Below are 9,085 nucleotides of genomic sequence, written 5' to 3' on the forward strand. Positions count from 1 at the left end.
CAGTGCGTTGTGATTGGCCGAATACCTCAAGCGTGTGACGGAAATGTTACGCCCCTACCATACTGTGATGCCCTGTCCGGCCGGAGCGACAAACCTGAATGAATTAATAATAATTAATTCCCTTAAAATTAAGTAATCAAAGTCATTACAGGTCCATGACTGTAAAGAATTACATTGATTGTGAGTATAAAACAGTTTATTTTGACTGTCTGAATGAAAATCTTTGATTAAAATGGTTACAATAGTTTCTTCTAAATGTTAATGAAATGTGATTTCATCATCTTTATTAAAATTGACAGTATATAATTTGTGCTAAAATGTGATTATAATATAAACAAGTTACCTATTAATCTGCTAGATTTCAGTTATTGGAAACTGATTTATAAACATAAATTTCCCTCTCCATATCAGCTCTCTATGAACATCAGACACACTGAAAATCAACAAATCTGTCTTCTATAAGGACTGGACGGAAAGGTGGTCTGTGTTTGATCTTATTGATTTCAGTGGTAATGTTCTTTTATATGAGCAGTTTTGTCTAAATGACAGTTTTTTCAGTATAAATGAAAATTGTTAATTGATTATTACCATTTCTATTTCTTTAATTGGTAAAAAAACATGCCAACATTTTCAGTTGTTACTCCTCATCTTCCCTTATTAAGAGTGAACAGTTCAGTTAATAAATACAAGACACAATAAACAGTTTATTAGAAACTCAAACTCCAGAAGTACATCCATCAGAAAAAAATAAATTATAATCAGAGACTGAGTGACTCTTCATCAGGTTCTTGATTGAGATGGTACTGTGTCACGCTGCAGTCATCAAGACTGACTAAAACACTGAATCACTGTAGTTTTATACTGATTTCAGGAGGCTGTCATCAGAAGATTAAGTATGCAAAGGATGTGAGCAGTTACAGGAATTTGCCCAGATTTTCAGCAACTCTAATCCAATCAGCATATCTATAACACTCATTATCACAGAGATCAGGGCCACTGCATTCACATTAAACTCAGGTATTGATTAGCAGCAACAAAGAGGCCAAATAAAGAACCGAAGCAGAAGCATCAACAGCCAATAAAGACAAAAGGTGACACTTATGTAAAGGTGACAAATGTATTCACATTTGTATTCACATACTCCTAAAGCAAAATATAATCATTTTAAAATGTAAATGGCATTTATCTTTGACATTTATTTTTATACTTTGATTTAATTTGTTGTATTGGGCCAATTACAGTCTTTTCTAAATACAAACCATATTTCTGAAAAATTTCAGTCAGGTTTTAAGTCTATTCATAGCACTGAGTCTTGCTTTGCTGAGAGTGCTAAATTATATTTTAGTTGCTACCGATGCAAGTGAATCTGTGATTTTAATTATTTTCGATTTTGATACTTTGATATAGGTTCAGTCTTGAATTGGTTTAAATCCTATTTTTCTGTTAGGATTGACAATTTTACATCCTCTGCTGCTCATCTTGAATCTGGCATTCCCCAGGGCTTTATTTTGGCACCTTTGCTTTTTTCTCTCTGCATGCTGCCTCTGGGGTTGACTTTGAGAAGGCATGGTGTATCTTTCCATCTCTATGTGGATGATACCCAGAGCTATCTGCCTATGATCCTCTGCAATACAATCTTTATTTGCAAGTAACTTTTTAACTTTAAATGATTCAGATAATAAGATTATAGTCTTTGGCCCACAGTACCATCTCAATCGAGAACCTGATGAAGATTCACTCAGTCGCTGATCTTCACTCATTCAGTTTCTTACATGTGTAACTTAGGGTGATCATACGTGCCATTTTTCCCAGACGCGACCTGGCCAGGATTTCTATATTGCCTAAAATATCTAGGTTTTGGCTTTGTTTGCGTGCGCAGACCGATCGGTGGATGACATCAAAATACCATACAGACGGTTCCTTATGCTTTCAAAATGCTCTCGAGGTACTTTGATGTCAAACACTGATCGACCTGAGCCGTGCTGCTTTTAAGTCGAACACACATCCTATGTACGCGTAATTGCATCGCTTTGACCGTAGATCCCACCTTCTCACACACACCACGATTGGTCCATTATGTACAATGCCTGCATGTTATTGGTCAAACTACTTTTCGATCATTAAAACAAAACAAAGCCAAAACAAATCCTGGCAATGACGCGTCCGGGGAAAATGGCACGTATGGTCACCCTAGTGTAACTGGATATTGCAGGTATTTTTACTTCACTAAACTCTCTCTCTCTTTCAGCTTGCTCCCTTTATCAGGGGTCACCACAGCGGAGTGAGGAGTTAAAGAAACTAATAAGGTAATAATCAATGAACCATATTCCTTTATACTGCAAAACTGTATTTTAAACAAATTTCTAAATTCACATAAAAGAACATTACCATTGAAATCAATAAGATCAAAGACGGACCATTTTATTCTTTCCATCAAATCCCTTTAGAAGACAAGATTTGTTGATTTTCGTTGCATTTGTTATTCATAGAGGGCTGATATGGGAAGTTAAATGATGTTTGTAAATCAGTTTGCAGTAACTGAAATCTGACATAGCTTGTTTATTATAATCACATTTGATACTACCTGCCAGTTTTAATAAAGATAATCAGGGAAAATGTAAATGACATTAACATTTTAGAAGAAATGATTTAAACCATTTTAATTAAAGATTTTTTTTTCTAATGTAACATTATATTGATTTTAGCCAACAAGACTTTTATTTTGGTCTGGCGATGTGACGTCATTAGGCTGCGCCGCGCTCCTGCGTCTGAGATGCATCACAACTGAAGAAAGGTGTGTGCTTTTAATAATTTAAAAGTGTTTAAATCAATACAACTCGTTTAGAGAATTGTATCTAAAACTGTGAAATGAATTGTGTCGCTAATGTAACACTTTAACGCTTTATCTAGTGACACTGCAGTCCCTATATAGCGAATCATTTTATCTTAAACGAGTTCGGTTACTGGCTACTAACGTTAGTGATGGAGAAGCGGATCTTTTCGAATCTCCGAATCAACTGAATCAAATAGTTCACAAAATGATTCACTGTTTTGAATCGCTCGAATCGCCGCACGATACTCAAAACAGCTGAAATGCAACGAGAACAACAAACACTAACATGTGTAACTTTTACAAAACAACTGCAAATGTTTTCATGAAAGTGGGGTCTATTAAATATAATCTACAAATCAGCAAATACTAAATAGTAATCTTAATACAAATATGAACCTTCTATATAATTTGTGTTCTCTTTATTATTTGAGTGCTAGTTTTGATAGTTTTTTGTAGGTAATGTAAGTGCATTAACTCTCTCTGACTGACTCCCTTACCAGTGCACTGACTACTGAACTCAGGAGCTGATTGAGACGCACCCAGAGATTTAATTTGCATTTATTTTTCTTTGTTAATTATTCTCATCCTAAACAGGACAAAGTGTCCAAACTCACAGAAAAACTGCTGAAGAAGCAGCTGAGATCCACGTGACACACGATTATAAAGATGGAGTTTATTAAAGAGGAGAGTGAAGATGTGAAGATTGAAGAATCATTCAGAATCAAACATGAAGATACTGAGGAACAAACAAAGATGGTGTTAATTAAAGAGGAGAGTGAAGATATGATTGAAGAAGCATTCAGAGTCAAACATGAAGATACTGAGGAACAAACAGGTTGGTTTTCGTTCTCAAAGCTGAACTCACTCATTTGATCCTTATTAAAATGTTCAGCTCTACAGAAAAAAACACCTTATTTTATGTAACGTTAAAGGGGGTAATATGATGCTATTTTAAAGATCATTATTTGGTGTAACAGAATATGTTGACATGCTTTAATGTTCAAAAAACACATTATTTTTCAAATACTGTACATTATTGTAGGTCCTCTATGCCCCGCCTCTCTCAAACACTTCGTTTTCTACCTGCATCAACACGACTGCTGTTCCTGAAACCACGCATTCTTTCTTTACGTGCACATATAGGCGGCATTATGCTAATATTTCCACATCTTGAAGTAGACATGAGGGGGCGTGTTAGAACGAGGCGTTTTAGGTAGGTGTGGTTGACTCTTAACTGTTATAAAGAATAACTCTTTTGGATTTGAGACTTTAGTCTTTGCAACTTTACAGATCTTCTTTATGAACCAAGAGCTTGTAACAGTATTTGCTTGAAGCAAACAATGACACTTCAGTTTTTAACTTGACATTTGCTTTATTTGTAAGTGATTTTTCTGCTATCATCAAAAGTGCCATACTAATATATTAACATATCTGAGTGTAGATAGCAGTAAATGATCATTACAACAAGCAATAAATAGTCATGTTTCACCAGCCTACTTATAAAATAATAAAACATTTCTCCTGGTAGAGTCACTGTATGCTGTTTATCTTTGTTTTTCATAGATCTTTGGTGAGCAAATAATACAGTCAGTGACCAGTAACTTCATAATGAACTGCAGCATAATAAAATCAAACTGTTGTTTTTGAGCGACACAAACTCAATCACCCTCATTTGTAAATGTATTATCAGAAGTTGATCTAGGATGAGTGTTTCTCCTGAACTCATGTAGCAGCACACGAGTGGGATCTTCATCACATTAAGACACACAGAAACAGAAATGTGAGGAACAAACTCTCAATGGACTTCTAGGAACAGGTGGATTTTTATAGAGGGACTGAGACGAGCTCATATATGATGCTGTTTATTGCTTATAACTCAGGGGTGGCAAACTAATTTTAGGTTGGCGGTCAGATGTCCCGTATTTCCTAATTTTGTCAGGTATTATTAAAATTAGTATTAGGTGGGAGAAGGCGCTCAGTTTCAGGGTCTAGGCAATCTTCTTATAGCCTACGCCATCTTTATGTAGAGCAACAATTCGTTTTTTCAGATCCTCAAGAGAGTTCTTTGCCATGAGGTGCCATGTTGAACTTCCAGTGACCAGTATGAGAGAGTGAGAGCGATAACACCAAATTTAACACACCTGCTCCCCATTCACACCTGAGACCTTGTAACACTAATGAGTCACATGACATGGAAAAAATGCAAAGATAGGTTACTATGAAAGTAAACCGCCAGTAGGTGGCGGTTTCATTCATCTTAATTAATGAGTCATTGAAGCATGCCTTCAAACGATTCGTTCAGACGGCTGATTCATTCAAGAATGAAGCAAGTGCCTGTCCTTATGAATGGAATTTGCAATCGTGGTTTTCAGGGAAAACGTAACTCTCTTGGTCGTGTCATGTTGCTTAACTAGGCTGTGTTATAAATATAAAAACCAAGTTACATTCTGTGTACAGTTACATTAATTTGTTTTGATTTCTCCACGAGATTCTCTCACAGACAGGCTGCGTGAGCCTCGACTGGCGCGACCTTATTGTTACTGATTATTCATTATCAATCGCCGTTTACACCGAATGTGATCAAATCAGAACCATTCTCGCAAAAATGTCGGTGCAATTAGATGTTTTAAACAGATTAGTTGTCCGGTCGGGCAAGTAAAATTCTCTTCTTTCACTTGCCCCTGGGCAATTCCATGCAAAAGTCATCCTTACCATGAAAAAATATTTTTTTTACCAAAAGAATAAAACTTTGTTTAACTTGTGTATTTAGGTCTGTATTTTACAACGTTAATGTGCTTTAATAAAAATTTGAAGGAAGTTGTATGTTTATCCACCACATTGAGGGGGTGCACCTAAAGTAAAATTACATTTTCATCCGATTATATTTCATGTTTTCAAATGAGAGATCAAAGACTGCCCGTTTTTTAATTTGTCAACAGTAAGTATTTTGTAGAAAGATGGAGGCCTGTCTGAAAAGTAAATAAATTCACTTTGTCTAAACAACGATGATTCTTAGATTTATAAGGGCTAGATTTATGAGGTCTGGACGCTTCAGTGCTGTCACACGTCCATAACATTTTAAAGATTTAAGTTTATATCGTATAGTAATTATTAATGCAATTAACTTGAAACTTTCTGTACAAAGCCAGCTTATGGCCATGCTGATTATGATCAACAGTTCATCTCCATTCTTTGCTCTTATCAACCATAATAATGCGTTACGGACGTGACCGTTACAGATGCTTCATATTAAATCTTATGCATGCATACAGTAAATTCCCTCATATTTTGAGTTATGTCACTCAATTCCATGTGTTGATTTCCTTTGAATCAAAATATTAGTCAAACTTTTACCTTGCTGGGAAAAGCAGCAATGTAACTCTGGAAGATTACAAATAAATTGACATAAACTGAACAAAATGACTTCTTCCCATAGATTGTAGGTGTATTTAAGCTTGTTTAATCGATTTCAATTGAATGTTGTAATATCTGGATAAGTTTACTGATTGTAGAACTCTGGAAATACCAGGCAACTTTAAATTTATGATCAGGAAAAGCATGGAAATATTATTCTAGTTATGATTTTAAAATGAAACCTGTTGCAGCCTGACATTGATGTAAGTCAAAGAGGAAAATAAATCACTCACTGCTCTGATTGACTTTAGTAAATATTAATTTATTCAATTAATAGTTTATGCATATACATTTTACGTGAAGATTGTTTTAAGTTCACTATTTTTCAAAAGCCTTTTAAATGTTACAAATAATGGTTTTTGAGTATACAGTAATAATGGCTATAATTAATGGCTAAAATTGGGAGGAAAATGCATTTAATAGAGACAGATCAGTAGCAGTATTTGTATAAACGAGACTGGTCTTCATTAACAATAGGCTACTTGGTAAAATATGTCATTAAACCACATATTTCACAGTCTTTGTTGTTTTACATTAATTTGGAGATTCACTGTGAAATTATGTTTGTCACATAGTTATTTTTTTGAATTGATTGACAGCACTAGTGTAAATGTTTTGATATCTGTTGCTTTGTGCCATTAAACTGGTGTTAACTTGTATTTGTCTCTTTTCATGGCGCTGAAAGAGGAGAGTCAAGAACTGAATGAAACAGAAGATAAAGATCAAAATGAGAAACAGCATGATTTCAAAACTGAAGAAGAATCAATTAGTTGCTCACAGACTGAAAAGACTTCCTCACCTAAAAAAGCTCAAAAAACACAAACTACAAACCTTAATTCCCACTTAACTCCCCATCATGCTGGAGAGAGCTCTTTCACCTGCCAACAGTGTGGACAAGTTTTCAATCAAAAAAGATGCCTTAAAGTCCACATGAAAACTCACATTGAAAAGAAACCGTTCATATGCCCTCAGTGTGGAAAGAGTTTTACACGGAAATATTACCTTAATGCCCACATGAAAATTCACACTGGAGAGAGACTTCACACCTGTAAACTGTGTGGAAAGAGTTTCACACAGAAAAGTCAACTTAATGTCCACATGAGAATTCACACTGGAGAGAAGCCTTTCACATGTGATCAGTGTGGGAACAGTTTCAGACGAAATGCAGAGCTTAAGACTCACATGATAATTCACACTGGAAAGAAACCTTACATGTGTAATCAGTGTGGAAAGAGTTTCACACAAAATAGTCAACTTAAAGTTCACATGAGAAGTCACACAGGAGAGAAGCCGTTCACCTGCAAACTGTGTGAGAAGAGTTTCACACTAAATAGATATCTTAAGACTCACATGATTATTCACATGGAAAAGAATCCATTCACATGCTCTCAGTGTGGAAAGTGTTTTACACAGAAAAGAACCTTTGATGCCCACATGGTAATTCACACTGGAGAGAAACCTTACACCTGCCCTCGGTGTGGAAAGGGTTTCAGACTAAAAGAAAACCTTCAGACTCACATGAGCATTCACACTGGAGAGAAGCAATTTGAATGTCAACAGTGTGGAAGGAGATTTACACAAGAAAAACTCCTTAATGCCCACATGAGAGTTCACACTGGAGAGAAGCCTTTCACCTGCCCTCAGTGTGGAAAGAGTTTCACGAATAAAACAAACCTAAAGACTCACATTAGAATTCACACTGGAGAGAATCCATTCACATGTGATCAGTGTGGAAAGAGTTTCAGATATAATGCAAACCTTATTAGTCACATGAAGATTCACTCAGAGAACGGATTTAAATGTCATCAGTGCGAAAGGAGTTTCACAGACACGAATCACCTTCAGGATCATGTTAAAATTCACATCTGAGAAAAGCCTCTCATGTGCCATCACTGTGGAAAGAGTTTCTCAAGAGAAGATAACCTCAAAGATTCACATGAGAGTTCACACTGGAGAGAAGCCTTACAAGTGTCTTCAGTGTGAGAAGAGTTTCACATGTCAACGCAGCATGAAACGTAATTTGCGAACGCATTCTGAGAAGAAATGGCCATTTTCCTTAGTGGGAAGTGGTTTAGAAAAAGGAGAGATTTTTATAATCATCTGTGCATTCATTCTGGAAGACAATTCAATTGTAGTCAAGTGTAATAATATAATAATAATTTGCCATCACACTGAAAAGTCATGCAAATGTGAGACCCCGAGACCCAAGAGTTTGACAAGAAAAAATGCTACATCTGATTGTTACCTACTAAAGACTACTTCTTTTACTTGCATCCTTCATCTCTTTATGAATTCCATGTGTTGATTTCCTTTGAATCAAAATTTACGAGTCAAACTTGTACCTTGCTGGGAAAAGCAACAACGTAACTTGAAGATTATCAATAAATTGATATAAACCGAACAAAATGACTTGTTCCCATAGATTGTAGGTGTATTTTTGCTTATTTAGTCGATTTCAATTGAATGTTGTAATATCTGGATATGTTTACTGATTGTAGAACTCTGGAAATGCCAGGCAACTATAAATGTATACAAGAAAAGCATGGAAATATTATTATAGTTGTGCGCAGGTCTGAATGTTATCAGCACAGTTTATTCTTTGTTGTTCTTCCAGTAGCATGCCTGTACTTACTGTTTCCTTTCTAATTAATTTGCTGCAATAAACAATCTTAAGCAGTTTGTCTTCCTTCCTTTTCTTGTTAATTACAGTATATATTAGAGAAAGTATTTTAAAGAATTGCTTCATTCTCCACACTGCTTGTAGGCTTGCGGGCTGCTGGAGCTGATCCCATATCTCGGGCCGAAGGCAGGGAAACACCATGGACAAATCGCCAGTCC

The 9,085-nt window shown here is 35.7% G+C and overlaps 1 long non-coding RNA gene across 1 annotated transcript; it reads left to right on the top strand.

Moving 5' to 3' along the window:
* Positions 1 to 7,465: 7,465 nt before the first annotated feature.
* LOC107694854 (uncharacterized) lies at positions 7,466 to 8,154 on the top strand. Its single transcript, XR_001634928.1, has 2 exons — positions 7,466 to 7,520; positions 7,857 to 8,154. It is a non-coding gene; the product is annotated as an uncharacterized LOC107694854 (long non-coding RNA).
* Positions 8,155 to 9,085: the final 931 nt, after the last annotated feature.

The sequence above is a fragment of the Sinocyclocheilus anshuiensis genome, unplaced genomic scaffold (assembly GCF_001515605.1).
Source record: "Sinocyclocheilus anshuiensis isolate Anshui unplaced genomic scaffold, SAMN03320099.WGS_v1.1 scaffold98, whole genome shotgun sequence".
In the NCBI taxonomy this organism is placed as follows: domain Eukaryota; kingdom Metazoa; phylum Chordata; class Actinopteri; order Cypriniformes; family Cyprinidae; genus Sinocyclocheilus; species Sinocyclocheilus anshuiensis.